General features: G+C 46.9%; 1 long non-coding RNA gene across 1 annotated transcript in view; it reads left to right on the top strand.

The window, feature by feature from the left end:
• LOC137538181 (uncharacterized) overlaps nt 1-16,914 on the top strand; it is a 209,781-nt gene that overhangs the window by 12,929 nt on the left and 179,938 nt on the right. The window contains exon 2 of the long non-coding RNA XR_011024703.1: nt 13,211-13,307. This is a non-coding gene — a long non-coding RNA (uncharacterized lncRNA). The remainder of the gene's footprint in view (nt 1-13,210; nt 13,308-16,914) is intronic.

Genomic DNA, 16,914 nt, shown 5'->3' with positions numbered 1-16,914 from the left:
TTTTCAAAGCGCTTTTCCCTGCCTAAAAGCTTTTCTGAAGGCTTTTGCTCAGCGATTAATTTTTTCACTACCTGACGTCAGTCAGGAAGTGAGCTCTTTGAACCAGAAATTAATAAATGTATTTATTCATTAAGGCGCTCTGGAAATCGCAATTTAAAACGCTTTTTCAAGCGATTTGTGATTTCCCTATCCTTTCTATTGAACACAAACGCTCAGAAAATGGTGCAGGAGCCGCGTTTGCGATTCAATAGAAAGCAGATCTATCGCTTTTGAGGAAATTTTTTAAATCGCCAGCGCTTAAAAAAGAGTGGGGAATCGCACGTGTTGTGTGATAAAAAGCAGCAGTGTCGGCTTTATTTTCCCGCTCCAGGAAACCGCACAGGGCCCGTTTCCACTGTTGCGACGCAATTTCGCCGGCATTCCGACGCTTGTAAAAACGCATGCGGATGCGTTTCCACCCGCGATTTCGCGTGCGATTTCGCATGGCAGGGTGCCATGCGAAATTAACCATGACACTGCCAGGGCAAAATAACATTGAAAAGGGTGCGAAATCGCACGCGAAATCGCGGGTAAAAACGCATGTAACAAACGCATGCGTTTTTACTATTAAATACATTAGCGCCGATTCGCACGGATTCCCGACGCAGGCGAATTCTGTGGGTCCCGTCGTGCAGATTTTGCCCGCCGCCAAATTGCTCCCGCACGCCGCATATGTGGAATCAGCCCCGGCCACTTCAGTGTAACAAGCGAATCCGCATCTCGTCGCCGCATGCGGATTCGCTATGGTGGAAACGAGCCCACATTGCTCCCAGCGACCTGAGCAATTTTTTTTATTAGCATAGTTTTTTTTAGTACTGCATTTTAATTTTGATATTAGAAATATATACGTATATGTGTCATGTGGGTTTCGCTGATCATTTTTTGCTGCAGTAAAATACTGTAAAGGGCTCAGCCACACTATAAGCACTTTTCTGAGCGCTTCTGATTGGTTAGCGCTTTCTGAGCTCTTTTTAAAGGGAACCTAAACTGAGAAGGATATGTTTTTTTTTCTCTTAAAATAATACCAGTTGCCTGACTCTCCTGCTGATCCTGTGTCTCTAATACTTTGAGAGCCCGTTTCCACTAGAGCGAATCTGCATGCGTTTCTTGCATGCAGATTCGCATAGACAATACAAGTGGATGGGCCTGTTTCTACTTTTTTGAGAGTTTTCTGCGCAGAAAAAATCTGCACGGTAGACCCCACAGAATTCGCTTACCGCTATACAATGTATTTAATAGGAAATTCGCATGCGTTTTCGTATGCAAATTTTACAGAGAATTTTACTGCGAATTCACAGGCGTTTTCGCATAAAATCAATGTAAAAGCACACGGGCATTGACATGGTTAAATTCGCATACTTACTAACATATGCGAAAACGCCTGCAAATTCGCTGTAACATTTGCGGTAAAATTTGCATACGCGTGCGAATTCATTTTGCGTATTCCACGACTAATTCGCACCGCACAAGTGGAAACGGGCCCTTAGCCACAGCCCCGGAACAAGTATGCAGATCAGGTGCTCTGACTCAAGTCAGACTGGATTAGCTGCATGCTTGTTTCAGGTCTGTAATTAAGCCACTACTTTGGTCAATGAGATCAGCAGGACTGCCAAGCAACTGATATTGTTTATAAGGAAACATCCATATCCCTCTCAGTTAAGGTTCCCTTTAAAAATCACTCCCATTCACCTTCATTAAAATCTTGATTTTTTTTTTTAAAAAAGCGCTCGGAAAGCGCAAAGCGCTCAGAAAAGCACTTATGGTGTGGCAGAACTCTAGTCTCCACATCTTTCAACCACAGATGAGCTTACATTCTGAAGTTCAGTGATTTTTATTTTTGCTCCACAGGCTCAAAACTCTGCACAGGGCTAATTAGATTTGGATGCTCAATTATCTGAGGTTGGGCCACCACTACTGCACACTCAGTAGCGGTTTTGCTTTCCAGGAATGCCCACAATTCCTAGAAAGCGCTTCACTACTGAAAGGTTATGGGAGTGAGCCCACAGTGTTGCGTTTGCAGGGCTGCCTGCAGCATTTTTATTTTTTTTGCGATTTGACATATAGTATAAACAATGTTTTTTTTTTGGTTGTTTTCAAGGTGCTTTGAGGGCTTGTTCACACTGCAGGCATTTTTGTTATTTTTTTTTAAGCGCTTACACAATGATTCTCTATGGCCTAGTGCACACCAGAGCGGTTCGGCTGCAGTTTGCGATCTGCTTGCGGGTGCGGATCTGCTAGGGTAATGTATTTCAATGGGCTGGTGCACACCAGAGCGGGAGGCGTTTTGCAGAAACGCATACTCCCGGGCTGCTGCAGATTTTGGATTGCGGATGCGTTTCTGCCTCAATGTTAAGTATAGGAAAAACGCAAACCGCTCTGAAAAACGGCACTTCAGAGCGGTTTGCCAGGCGTTTTTTGTTACAGTAGCTGTTCAGTAACAGCTTTACTGTAACAATACATGAAATCTACTACACCAAAACGCTACACCAAAACGCAAAACGCTGCAGAAAAATAAGAAAAAGCGTTTCAAAATCTGCTAGCATTTTGCGGATCTGCTAGCGGTTTTTGGTGTGCACTAGGCCTATGAGAGAGTTCATATCTAAGCGGTTCGTTTCTGATCTGTTTAGTTAAGCGGTGCTTGAGCCATTTTTGAGGTGATTCCGCCTCAATTGAGGCTGGTTTCACAGTGGGACGTTAAAGTCCCACGTTACAGCAGCCAGTAACGCAGCCTAAGGCCTGGAACCCACTGAAATCCGCAAACGCAAAACGCAACCGCTAGCGTTTTGTCTGAGCGGTTTGCAAGTGGATTCATGCACGTTTTCGGTCGCGTTTTGCAACAGTATATTTTTTTGCTCAGCGGTTGTGTAGCGTTTTGCGTTTCGCGTTTTTATCCTGATTGGTCCTGTGAATTATTTTTAATTTTGTTACAGTGTGCTGAACCGCAAAACACTAGCAAAACCGCTCAGTTTAGGTTTTGCTGAGCGTTTCTGCTAGCGTTTCAATACTTTACATTGAAGCGCTAACGCTCCCAAAATGCTGCAGGTCCTGCGTTTGCGTTTCTGGGAAACGCAAACGCTCCTGTGGAAGTTGCCCCATCCATGAACATCAGCTGAGCATTTTGGCAAAACGCTAGCGTATCGCAGCGCTGCCAAAATGCTCAAAAAAACGCTCTTGTGGGTTCCAGCCCTAAAGGTGCGTACACACATGCGACTATAGTCGTTTGTAACGATCGTTCCCCGATCTTTACCAACGACGATCGTTACAAAAAACGAACCACCGACTATTAAGGCAAACGATGAACGAGCCAAATCGCTACAAAAGAAAGTTCTGTCTCGGCGGATTTTAACCAACGACGATCGTTTGCAAAAGTAGTACATAGTTGGAAACGGTGGTTCGTACTAGGCTTGACATGCGCATTTCACAATTTCTCCGTGAAACTTCTCATTTTTATGCGCAGGCGCAATAGTTGCTTTACGTGATGTAACGTTAGTTCTAACGATCAGATCGTTACACACCTTTTAAAACTAACTTTACTTAGGTCGTTCTTTTATCAATTAAAAGTTTGTTCGTCGTTCTCAACGAACGATCGTTGTCACATGTGTGTACGTAGCATAACTCACAGCACTGTAAAATCAATTGTGCTTTTCACAGTGCCCACGTTGCGTTACATAGTAACGCAGCACGTTTAAACAAAGTGCTGCATGCTGTACGTTATACTGGACTAAGCAGCGTTATGATGGCCACTAATGATCCAATCTTTTTCATCCAATCTTACCATTTCTATGTAATATAAGGGAACTGCCTAAATTATCCATTCAATGTATTCACTCAGTTTACCCTTCTACTACATAGATTTGGTAAAATTTTGAATGCAAAATAAGAAAATAGGCCCCATGCACACTATACGAGAAAAATGCAATAGTGATACACAAAAATGCATAAACTGCACTCTCTGACTTTCCCACCGAGGCTGGTTTTACACTTATTTTTTGCGTTGCGGTGGGAATGCGATGCTTCTGCTGCATATCACTGCAACAATGAGACAAATATGCATAGCGCTGCCCCTCGCTCAGTGACTCACCCCCTCCTGGGCAGGAAGTATGTCACTGGGATTCCCATTGGTCCGTGCATGTGCGCCACGATGCTCTGCACTCCGTCGTTTACACTACACACATCACCCATAGACTTGCATTACACACATCAAAGTCTTTGGAAAATGAAAGATCACAGACCAATTTTACCCCCTTCCATGTAGTATGTGAGCCACACCTACACAGTCTATTCGATGGAGCTGAACTCCCCATCAGATAAAAGTCTTTGCAAGATGCTGCACAAATGCAACAGATCAGTATCTGCAAAAGATCAGTTCCTGCAAAATGCATTCATAGTCTATGATATCTGCAGATCTCATACACACCTTGTTTAATGGACAATCCTCTGCAGATCAGACAATCATCTGCAGATCCAAAGATCAATCCCGGTGGATCTGATCTGCAGATGAATGTTTGTTAAACAAGATGTGTATGATGATCTGCAGATCTCATAGACAGGGCCGGTCCTGGACTTTCTGCTGCCTGAGGCAAAGATCGTAAAGGCGCCCCCTCCCCCCCCCCCCAATATTTCTACATAACATGAGCGGCAGCCAGCCAGCCTTATCATCATCATCGTCACGTCGGCGGCGCTCGCTGCTCAGTGACTGACCGTGACAATCGGCCGCAGCCAGGGCAGCAGAGCGGGCGGCAGCCGCCGCCATCAAATCAGCAGGCTTAGGCACTAGGCAGCGTCACCAGCATGCAGCCTTGGAGGAGACAGGAGAGGCCGCAGAGCTCAGAGTCATCGGACTCGGAGGCCGGCGGCAACAGTGCAGTTTCTAGGCTAAAATGCACCCAGGGCGAGGGTGTAAAAATTGCGCCCCCCCCCCCCCCGGTATAGGTAACCAGCTATAGGTCCCCCCCCGAGTATAGGTGGCCAGGCATGGGTGAGCCAGTAAAGTTGCCCCCAGTATAGGTTAGCCAGGTAGTTGCCTCCAGTATAGGTAGCCAGTATAGTTGCCCCCAGTATGTTAGATAGGCAGGCACCCCCCCGGTATAAGTTAGATAAGTAGGTGCCCCCAGTACAGGTTAGCTAGGTAGGTGCCTCCAATATAGGTAGCCAGTATAGTTGCCCCCAGCATAGGTTAGATAGGTAGGTACCCCCAGTATAGGTTAGTTAGGTAGGTGCCCCCAGTATAGGTAGCCAGTATAGTTGCCACTTGTATAGGCTAGCTAGGTAGGTAGGTGCCCCCAATACAGGTTAGATAAGTGCCCCCAGTATAGGTTAGATAGGTAGCTTCCCCCCAGTATAGGTTAGATTAGGTCGCTGCCCTTCAGTATAGGTTAGATTAGGTAGGTGCCCCCAGTACAGGTTAGATTAGGTAGGTGACCCCAGTATAGATTAGATAGGTAGCTGCCCCCAGCATAGGTTAGACAGGTAGCTGCCCCCCAGCATAGGTTAGATAGGTAGCTGCCCCCCAGTATAGGTTAGATAGGTAGCTGCCCCCCAGTACAGGTTAGATTAGGTAGGTGCCCCCCAGTATAGGATAGATAGGTAGCTGCCCCCAGTACAGGTTAGATTAGGTAGGTGCCCCCCAGTAGAGGATAGACAGGTAGCTGCCCCCAGTATAGGTTAGATAGGTAGCTGCCCCCCAGTATAGGTTAGATAGGTAGCTGCCCCCCAGTACAGGTTAGATTAGGTAGGTGCCCCCCAGTATAGGATAGATAGGTAGCTGCCCCCAGTACAGGTTAGATTAGGTAGGTGCCCCCCAGTATAGGATAGATAGGTAGCTGCCCCCAGTATAGGTTAGATAGGTAGCTGCCCCCCAGTGTAGGTTAGATAGGTAGCTGCCCCCCAGTGTAGGTTAGATAGGTAGCTGCCCCCCAGTATAGGATGGATAGGTAGCTGGCCCCCAGTATAGGTTAGATTAGGTAGGTGCCCCCCAGTATAGGATAGATAGGTAGCTGCCCCTAGTACAGGTTAGATTAGGTAGGTGCCCCCCAGTATAGGATAGATAGGTAGCTGCCCCCAAAACAGGTTAGATTAGGTAGGTGCCCCCCAGTATAGGATAGATAGGTAGCTGCCCCCAAAACAGGTTAGATTAGGTAGGTGCCCCCCAGTATAGGATAGATAGGTAGCTTGCCCAGGTAGGTGCCCCCTCATAATGGCGGAGGGGGGAGCCGGAGCCGCGGGGAGGGCAGCCCGACCTCTCCCTCCCTCTCCCCGGGCCGCCCTCCATGCTCCCCCCTCGGAGTGTAGGCAGCAGAGTTAGCGCGCAGGGAAGCGCTGCTGTACACAGCCTGTTACTCACCTCCCTGGATCCGATCGCCGCTCCCGCCCTGCTGGTCTCCTCTCTGCCTAGCCGGCTGATACACACGCGGCTGCTTCCTGTGTAAACAGGAAGCAGCGTGTGTAATGTATCAGCGGCTACATTGCAGAGAGGAGACCAGCAGGGCGGGAGCGGCGATCGGATCCAGGGAGGTGAGTAACAGGCTGTGTACAGCAGCGCTTCCCTGCGCGCTAACTCTGCTGCCTACACTCCGAGGGGGGAGCATGGAGGGCGGCCCGGGGAGAGGGAGGGAGAGGTCGGGCTGCCCTCACCGCGGCTCTGGCTCCCCCCGCTCAGTCACAGCCACTTCATCTGGTGCCGCCCCTCCACTTCCTGCCGCCTGAGGAACCCGCCTCACCCCGCCTCATGGGCGGGCCGGCCCTGCTCATAGACTATGAATGCAATTTGCAGGAATGGATCTTTTGCAGATAGTGATCTGTTGCATGTGTACAGCATCTTTGTGTGCAGCATCTTGCAAAGATTTCTGTCTGATAGGGAGTTCAGCACAATAGAATAGACTGTGCAGAGTATGGCTCTCATACTACATGGAAGGGGGTAAAATTAGTCTGTGATCTTTCATTTTCCAAAGACTTTTATCTGATGTGTGTACCCACCTTTAACCATACATGTATATCATTTTTTTTTTATGTATTTTCTCTACTGTTCATAGGACCAGAAATATAAAGTTTTAATTAGAAGAAGCTGTCTGTTGTGTCAGGCAGTGTTTAGCAATGCTCTGTCTGACTAGTTTTCTTGGGTGCGATAATTAAACACTGAGGCTCACTAATTCACACCTGTGGATGGAAGAGGACAAAACTGACAAGTTTCTGGAGATACTGTAACTAAAAAACAGAAGTGATCTGGCAAACCTGGACTGGACTCATCAAAAACAGTAGCGTAGCAATAGGAGATGCAGAGGTAGCGACCGCACCGGGGCTCTGGACTAGAGGGGCCCACAAGGGACTCTCCTTCATCCATCTTATTAGCTGTGCATTGGTGCTATGCTGGTAATTTAACATCTCTATATGTGCAATAAATATCCATAACAAACCATTTCCTTACTATTAAATACTCCTCCCTGACACTGGAGCTGTCCTTGGTAGGGTTTGAGGCTCCATATCAATACAGTGCTTGGGGCCCCATGTGAAACTCGCACTGGGCCCCAAGCTCCTTAGTTACGCCACTGCTGAAATGAGTTTGCTATTATGTGGTTAGGATCCGCCTCCCTTGCCTGGCTCATATCATATCTCAGCGAGTGTGGCAGGACATATATGGCAGAGCTCCGCTTTAACTTGATACAGTCTCATTAGGCTGTTTTTTTACAATGTTCACATTGCATAATACGAGCCGGTTCTTATCCGTTAGCCGGGCGCATCCGGCAGGTGGCGCTAATTACTATTCCCCCTCCAGGCCGCCATGGATAGTAGGGAAAGATGTAACCTACGAGCCTTATAATATGTGTGACTGCCATATTCCCCTACCTTTAGGCTGGATTCACAGTGGGACGTTACAGGCGCACGTTAGAGCAGCCTGTAACGCAGCCCACCGCACAGTAATGAAAAATCAATGGGCTGTTCACAGTGCCCACGTTGCGTTACATTGTAACGCAGCATGTCCTGATAACGTACTGCATGCAGTACTTTACACACGGCGAAGCCGCGTTAGACTGTTTGCACATGCTCAGTACGGGTGGGTTTTTTATTTTGGGGGCGGAGAGGAGGCGGGGAGAGGCTGCTACGTAGCCAGGCACATGGCTACTTAATATTCACTGCACTTGCAGTGTTTTCTTCTTGGAGCGGCCGCTGATTGGCTGGCGGGACCACGTGATGCGGAGAGCTCCGCTCACGTGGCCTCCGCAGTGCCTGCAACAGAGCAGGCGCACCAAGAGCTGCTTGTAACGCGGCTCTTGGTAGCGTCCTGCTCCAACACCACCAGGCGTTGCGTTAGGGGCACGTTATGCGACCTATAACGTCCCCTAAAACGCAACATCCTGGTGTGAAACCAGCCTAAAGCCTCTTTCCCACCAGGACGTTGCGTTTTAGGGGACGTTATAGGTCGCATAACGTGCCCCTAACGCAACGCCTGGTGGTGTTGGAGCAGGACGCTACCTAGTGCTGCGTTATGCAGCTCTTGGTGCGCCTTTTTGGTGCTATGGGATGCGGAGACCACGGGATCGGCATCACATGGTCCCGCCGGCCAATCGCCCCACAGAGCGGCCGCTCCAGGAAGTAAACACTGCACGTCACTGAGTGAAGTGAATATTAATTAGCCATGTGGCTGGCCGAGGAGGAGGAGGAGGGGAGATCTCCTCCTCCAACATTACTGAGCATGTGCCAACAGTCTTACGCGACTTAGCCGCGCATAACGCACAGCATGCAGCACTTTAACTTGACGTCAAGCGTTACAATGTAATGCAACGTGGGCACTGTGAAAAGCCCATTGATTTTTCATTACTGTGCGGTGGGCTGCGTTACAGGCTGCTCTAACGTGCGCCTGTAACGTCCCACTGTGAAAGCAGCCTTAAAGGACAGCTGTAGTGAGAGGTATAGGGAGGCTGCCATATTTGTTTCCTTTTAAACACTACCAGTTTCCTGGCAGCCTATTTGGCTGCAGTGATGTCTGAATAACACCAGAAACAAGCATGCAGCTAATCTTGACAATAATATCAGAAACACCTGATCTGCTGCATGCTTGTTCAGGGTCTATGGCTAAAAGTATTAGAGGCAGAAGATCAGCAGGACAGCCAGGCAACTGGTATTGTTTAAAAGAAAATAAATATGGCAGCCTCTATATCCCTCTCATTACAGTTGTCCTTTAAACTATGTTGATTCTCTTACTGTTCTGCTGATCCTTTCCTTCCAATGCTTTCAGCCACAGACACTTATAAACTATGCCGATCAGCTGCTCTGATTAAAGTTGTCTACAGAGGTTCATACACATACTAAACCTGGCCAGTAGAGATGGATGCTAAGACCGCCTCTACTGAGAATCTAGTGTTTGTACAGCGCCCTCGACCCTCCCCGAAGCAACTGTGAGAGATCCAAACTGGCAGATTATCTTGACTGTACGCTTCCCGACAGTTATTTTCCCTCCTTACCCCATCCCCCTCAGTCATGTGCCACTGATTGTCCCTCCCTCCTAGTAGGCTAGAGGCGTGTCTATACATCCTCGTCCGCAAACTGTCGCCCAAGAGATTATTTCCAGATCCCTGTCAGGCATCAGTAATCTCATGTGCATACCCAGTTTAACCACTTCCAGGCGGCAGTAATTGAAATCTATGCCCTGTTTTGATGGTGTTATTCCTGCCAGGCAGTGGCGTAGCTAAGGAGCTGTGGGCCCCGATGCAAGTTTTACATGGGGCCCCCCAAGCACTCTATACATAACAATTGATACGGAGCACCAAAATCTGCCAATGGCTACTACAGTGTCAGAGGTGCAAGCAGGAGATGGGGAACAGTTTGTTTGTGATTACCACCATTCAAAGTATCTATAGAAGTGATTATTATGAGCACAGGACCAATAGAGAGCTAATACTGCAGTTGAGGGAGGGCCCTATGGGGCCCCTCTGGCCCAAGGGCCCCGATGCGGTCGCAACCTCTGCAACCCCTATTGCTACGCCCCTGCTGCCAGGTCTTTAGATTTCACATCACTACCGCCGCACGATTTCATTGGCTCCTGACCCTATCATCAATGTAAGCAACTCCCATTGGCTTACACTGATCACATAGTCAGGAGCCAATAGAATCGGCTCATGACCAGCTCACAGAACTCTGCCGTCATAGAGATGGCAGAGTGGGTGGCCTGAGGCGATGGGTGTGCGGCGTGGATGGCGGTAGCCGGTGGTATGTGCGGCGTTTTGTTGTTATGTGCAGGTTTCTGGTACCAGCGGTCTCTGGTCCTTAAGGGGGCAGAGACCACTAGTACTGAAGGGGTTAAAGCAATACCAGTTGCCTAACTGGCATTGGTTAAAAGGAAATAAATATGGCAGCCTCCATATACCTCCTACTTTAGGTGTACTTTTAAAGTGTACCTAGGATGACAAAAAAAAATGTATACATACCTGGGGCAATCTTTCCAGGCCGCCTTGATCCTCCACTAAGCGGCCCAGTAAATCCACCAGTCGGCACAGGCACAGAACAGCCACGTGCACCCTTTCGCACTCCTGTGGCCAGGATACTGTGGTCTCTTGTCTTTACATTGGATACACTATCCAAAGTCGTCGGTACTTCACTATTTCTGGTTCTGTTTTCTTTTGTGCATCAAATGGGCATCAAATGTTTTCTTTTGCGATTATTTTACCTCTGTTTGGTTTTATTCTTGAATTGATCCATTGGTGTTATTTATTGTTTCCTCCTTACTTTACGCCTATCCACTTATTTTTTTTTAACCACTTCAGCACCACAGGGTTTTTTGCCAGAGCAAACCAGAGCAATTTTCACATTTTAGCGCTCCTCCCATTCATTCACCAATAACTTTATTGCTACTCATCAGATGTAAATGATCTATATCTTGTTTTTTTTGCCACAAATTATGCTTTGTGAGGGTGATATTTGCTTTTAGTAATTATGTTATTATCTGTGCATTTTAAAGGGAAAAATGAGGAAAAAAAAGAAAAAATACACTATTTCTCCATTTCCATCCACTATAGTTTTCAAATAAACAATGTTACCATAGGTAAAACACACACATTCTATTTACTAATTTGTCCTGGTTATCTCAACATTTAAATAATGTTCCTAGTACAATGTATGGCGAAAATATATTAGTTTCTGGTTTGTGTTTTTTGTTTTCTCATTGTACTCTATCAGTAATTAAAAGCCCTTTTCTTCATGATTAACAGTAATACACTCTCATGGCATACATATTTTAAAAGCTAAGTCCCTTGGGTAACTATGTATTCTCTTTTCAATGCTGTCACTTTTGTTGTTTTTACAAGTATTTATTTGGGGGTATAGAGTACATGAATATATCAGTTTTATTGCTTTTCATTCAGTTTTCCGGTAAAAAAAAATCACATGACTTATCCCTCAGTTGTCAAACACCACAAAATCTATTCTCTCACTTGTCACGGTTAAAATGATACCCTATATACATAATCAGATAGCTTATTGGGCATACAGCACACTGTTTACCACAAGTACGCCTATCTACTCCCCTTAGCCCCAGATAAAGTTCTGTGGGGAGTAGATAAATGTAGCAAGGGTTTCAAAGTGGTTAAGCAGCCTTATATTCCTTGCTTGTAGGTATTCCTATATTGATCTTTATAGATCCATGACATGTACTATGCACTTAATATAATGTAACGATTGTCCGATGGCTGTTATTTTCAGGAGGGTGTTTTGGAGACTCCATATTTATTGTATATTGTTATGATTTTGATATTCCCTGCTTTCTACTTTTGTTTGGTTTATGATGTTTGTTTAAATAAATATTGCTTTTTCAATACTACTAGCTGACCCATAAGGGGGTAGCGGGCAGGGGTATTGGGCACAGTGGCGGGGAGGGGGGGTCGGACCCCCTCTAGCTTAAGCTCAGCAGGACCCCCCCTCACCTGGGTCCCCCATGTGCGCTCTCCCTCCAGCTTAAAGAGAACCCGAGGTGGGGTTCTCGCAACAAAAACCCCATACAGAGGCTGGCTCTGCCTATCGAGCCCAGCCTCTGTTGCTAATCAGATCCCCCTTAAATCCCCCCTGCGCTCAGCCAGACCCCATAAATCTCAGCCATGCTGCCGACACGCAGCGTGTCAGCAGTGGCTGTGTTTAGCTTCCTAACGTCAGTCTCCGCTCTACCCCGCCTCCTGTATCGCTCCGTTCCCCGCCCACGTCCCTTCCCTCCACGCTGATTGGAGGGAAGGGACGCGGGCGGGGACCGGAGCTCTGCAGGAGGCGGGGGAGCGCCGAGACTGACGTTAGGAAGGTAAACACAGCCGCACAGCGCGGCTGTAATTTATGGGGTCTGGCTGAGCACAGGGGGGATTTAGGGGGTATCTGATTAGCAACAGAGGCTGGGCTCGATAGGCAGAGCCAGCCTCTGTATGGGGATTTTGTTGTGAGAACCCCACCTCGGGTTCTCTTTAAGCTCAGCAGCAGCCGCCGCTATTAGTAAAAGGCAGCGGGTGGGGATGACTCACCTCTTCCGCGTTCCAGCGTGCGTTCCACTGTCGTCACTTCCTGCAGTGCCGCCCACTGTATTGAAAGTGGACGGCATTGCAGGAAGTGACGACAGTGGAACGCACACTGGAACACGGAAGAGGTAAGTGATCCCCACCCACTGCCTCTTACTAATAGCGGCGGCTGCTGCTCAACCCCCTACAGCTCGGTGGCAAGTCTAGGACCGCCCCTGGGGGCAGGGCGCTACTTCTTCCTTGAAGGTTGAGGCACTTACTCTAGTAGATAGATAGATAGATAGATAGATACATAGATAGATAGATAATATGCTTGAGTGGTGTGGTACATTTTAGAGGACCTTACTGTTCTTTAGGTCAGTTTACAATTGCATGGGTCCTTTCTGCACACTCTGCATACTTTTGCGATTTTTATTTTTTGTTTTGATGGTGTTTGGCCATTTCTGTTGTTCACTCTCAAACCTGTATCATATTCTCATAATCAAATATTGAGCAACAGTTATTCTTTGGAGAACGTTGGCAAAGTGGGTTAGTAGTTGCGGAATAGTTCTGAATGCTTTACTGCTCCTGCCTCAGACCTTGCTGTGATAGACTCGGGACCTGGGAACTTCTGTGTTTTTCTGGCACCTAAAAAGATGTTGAGCCTCTGGGACTTGCTTCTGACTGTGTCATCTTGTTGCCAACAGCTACTGCTAGAGCTCCTTCACACAGACCAAAGAAACTCCAACTACAAACTGTAATAACAAGGATTTAGGAACTGGATTCGTGTGAAAGGAAAGCATGGTAAGTGCTGTATTCTTTATTGGAAGGTTTTCTTTTGAGGCTACATTTACACTTTAAATCACAATTCCGAATTGCGATTCTAATTTGCGATTTTTAACTGGATGCTAGCAGCACAGGAAGAAAAATGAGGAAAAAACGCAGCATGCAGGACTTTTTTTGCTTTCATCAAAAATCGGAATCGCATGTAAAATCGCATCAACACAGCCCTTACAGTGTGGTTTACTGTTTGTTTGATAGCTAGCGTTTGTCTTATTTTAAATTTATCTGTTGATTTTGATTTTAATACATTTATTGAAAAATTATTTTGCTATTTCTCCATATTCTGAAATACACATATACGAGTGAATTGTGCCTCTATAATGCCTACACATGATAAGATTTTCAGGCAGATTTCCTGGCAGATCGATAATTTTCAACATGTCCGATCTGATTTAAATTGATTTTCCGTAGAAGTGAACGGAAAATCGATCAAAATCAAATTGGACATGTTGAATCGACCATAGAGTGTTCAATCACCGCAATCCTGATGCAAAGTCTGCAGCGCATTGCTGCATGATCCATGCCTACTGCATGGTAGACAGCCAATAGGAGGAGCTATTCTGTCTACCCTCTCACCCTATTGGTGCCAATGCACTTCTGGGCGGGACATCAGTTGGCGACAGCTGTAATCCTCAGCGTACTCTTCTGCCTGGCAAGCCGGTTGTCACGTTTCTATGCTGCCTCTTGTCTGGCCCTGCACTGCCTTCCATCCGCATAGTTGTCCAGAGAGGTGCTATATGTTTTGTACGGTCGATCTTTTATACTGTTGATCCCTTAGCAAAGTTGCCAGTGTTGGTCTAGCAGTACAACGACGCCTGACCCCCAGCACATCCTCATCAGCCCTGCACTGCCTCCCTTCCACTGTGTGCTAATGGCTGATCCCGAACTGATCTGACACCACAAGTGCAGTACGGAGGGGGATGGATGAGGCTATGCTGCTGCACTAGACGGAGGTCTCGGTTGGACACAGCACCAGGCAGGCAGCAGCCCTTGCACTTGCCAGCAGCCATGGCCTTGACCTTTCAGGTATTCCTGACCCCCCCCCCCCCCCCCCCAGCACAGCCTCCAGGATCCGTAAGAACGGCAACCCCCTCCCTCCTGCCTCCCATCGGCAGTTCACCTGCTTAGAAAATAGGCTGACTCTTTCCAAAACAGAATCAGATCTTCTTTGGAAAATTTCCGAATGACTGCTGCATGTCGGCAAAGTTTAGGGAATTAAAAAAACAAATGCCAAATGCGGCATTTCTCTGCATTTTTTTTTTCTGTATGGCCCTTAGTGAATTGAGGCCATTATCATTAATACTAGTGATTATGTAGTAGTGCACTACGCTGTGGGTAGTGGAGGGCATGAGGGCAATTGGGCGTAGCTAGAAATCATGGGGCCCCATTGCAAAGTTTTGATTTGAGCCACTTAAAAAAACCTTATAGGGTATTAGCTAGCCCACGTAGCTAGAGGTATCTCCAGTATAGGTAGGCGGAGGGGTCACCAGTATAGATAGCTAGAGTAGCCTAACCATATCCATATAGGTAGCCAGATTAGCCCCCCTCCTGCCCTCCAAGTATAGGTGGCCCCCCAGTATAGGTAGCCAGATGAGCCCTCAGTAAAGGTGGCTAGATTATCCCCCTCCCCTCCAAGTATAGGTAACCAGATTATTCTCCAAAGTATAGGTAGCCTCCAAAGTATAGGTAAGTGATTAGCCTCCCCCCCCCCAAAGTATAGGAAGCGAGATCAACCACCCAAGTATAGGTAGCCCCCCAAAGCAGAAGTAGCCAGATTAGCCGCCAAAGTATGGGTAGCAAAATTGGCCCCCCCATATGAGGAGTGGTGAGTGGAGCACAGGAGGGAAGTGACATACCTCTCCAGGCTCCACGGACTATCTACTTTCTCCATGCGTTCAAGTCTCTATGGTTACAGCACCTTCTCTCGTCATGTAACCCATGTGACTAGAGAGAGCTCTATAATCATGGTAGTCATTGATATGAGGATGCTACAAGGTACCTAGATCATCAGTGGCACCCGTGGAGGTGAGTCATTTCTCTCCAGTGCTCCGCTGGCTACTGTGCAGTTCAGGGAGCCCGCTGTGGTCCTTGCAGCAGGACCCCTAAATTACACAGCCATCAAAGCTCTGGGGCCCCCTTTTCGCCTGCTGAGACCACTCCCACCTCCTGGCTAGGGGCCCCATAGCAGCCACTATGGCTGCTATGGTGATCCTTACGTCACTGACTGGAGTTCTCTAGATGACGCAGTCAGGCCTGGTTTGTTTAGTGACCTCAGTTAAGATTTAAACATTTCTACCATAGAACCTGTGCCATGTGCTGTGTTGTTTTGTTACTAGACTGTATTTGTGTTGTAAACTCTCGGATGTGGCACAGCCCTGATGCGGGGAACGCTCGGTACATTGAGCAGAGATGACAAACGTCTGTCAGCACTGAGTCATTTATTATTTCATGAGTGTCACACAGAGCCAGTAATGAATCTCTCCCTTCAGTGGCCATGCCTGCCAGTAGATTAGGCTGGCGGAAATCTGCCATGCTGGGCCGCCCCCCTGGGATTTCCTGACCACCCGGTTACTCCTATCGTCTTCAGGATGGCTCTGACTTTTCAGATCCACGTGGGAAAGACATGCTCTGTGGCCTCCTCTGTCTCTCTAATTGGAGAGGTTAGATAATGATTTATCAGAAATATCAGGTCAGCAGGTGGGGTAACACTGGGCTATTTACCACCGATACAGCACAGGCATGCTGGGAGGAATCACTTTATGCAGCAGTTATTCTACTGCTACTTCTTTATGCAGCAATTAAAGCGGAATAAAAACCCAGCAATTCTTCTTTGCTCTAAAACATTATTTACAGCATATTATATACTACCAGCATGTTTTTTTTTTACTAGAACAGCATTCAAAAGGTTAAACACAGGACAAAAAAGCTCAATGCCGGGAAAGCTGGACGCATCCAAACTAGAGATAATGTTATCTTGTGTTTAATTGTATTATTATTATTATTATTATTGATTTATAAAGCGCCAACATATTTCGTGGCGCTGTACAAAGTAAGAAACAAACATGGGGTACATAATAATACAGACAATGGTGTACACCAATATACAAGATACATAATTAGTGACAAAATACAAAGAATGATACAAAATACAAATTATAGAATTGGTAATGACAGTGATAAAATTAACATGATGAATAAAATGTATAATGGTTACCAAGACACTAAAGGGGGAGAGAGCCCTGCCCTTGCGAGCTTACAATCTAAAGTGAATGGGGGGAAACAAGAGGAGGGGTAGTATGCAGCAAATATATAGAGGCTTTGTGTTTTAGGATACCTAGTAGGAGTGCAATTTGGTCTTAGTACAAAGGGAAGTGGCCTAAGGTAGAGCATATGCTTGTCGGAACAAGTGTGTTTTTAGAGAGCGTTTAAAGGTAACAAAGGTTGGCGAGTGACGGATGTGTTGTGGGAGGGCATTCCAGAGGAGGGGTGAAGTGCGTGCGAAGTCTTGTAAACGTGAATGTGAGGAGTTGATTCTAGAGGAGGACAACAGAAGATCATGTGCCGATCT

Source organism: Hyperolius riggenbachi, chromosome 11 (genome assembly GCF_040937935.1).
Source record: "Hyperolius riggenbachi isolate aHypRig1 chromosome 11, aHypRig1.pri, whole genome shotgun sequence".
In the NCBI taxonomy this organism is placed as follows: domain Eukaryota; kingdom Metazoa; phylum Chordata; class Amphibia; order Anura; family Hyperoliidae; genus Hyperolius; species Hyperolius riggenbachi.
The sequence above is the reverse complement of the archived record's forward strand: the minus strand, read 5'-3'. Positions and strand labels throughout refer to the sequence as shown.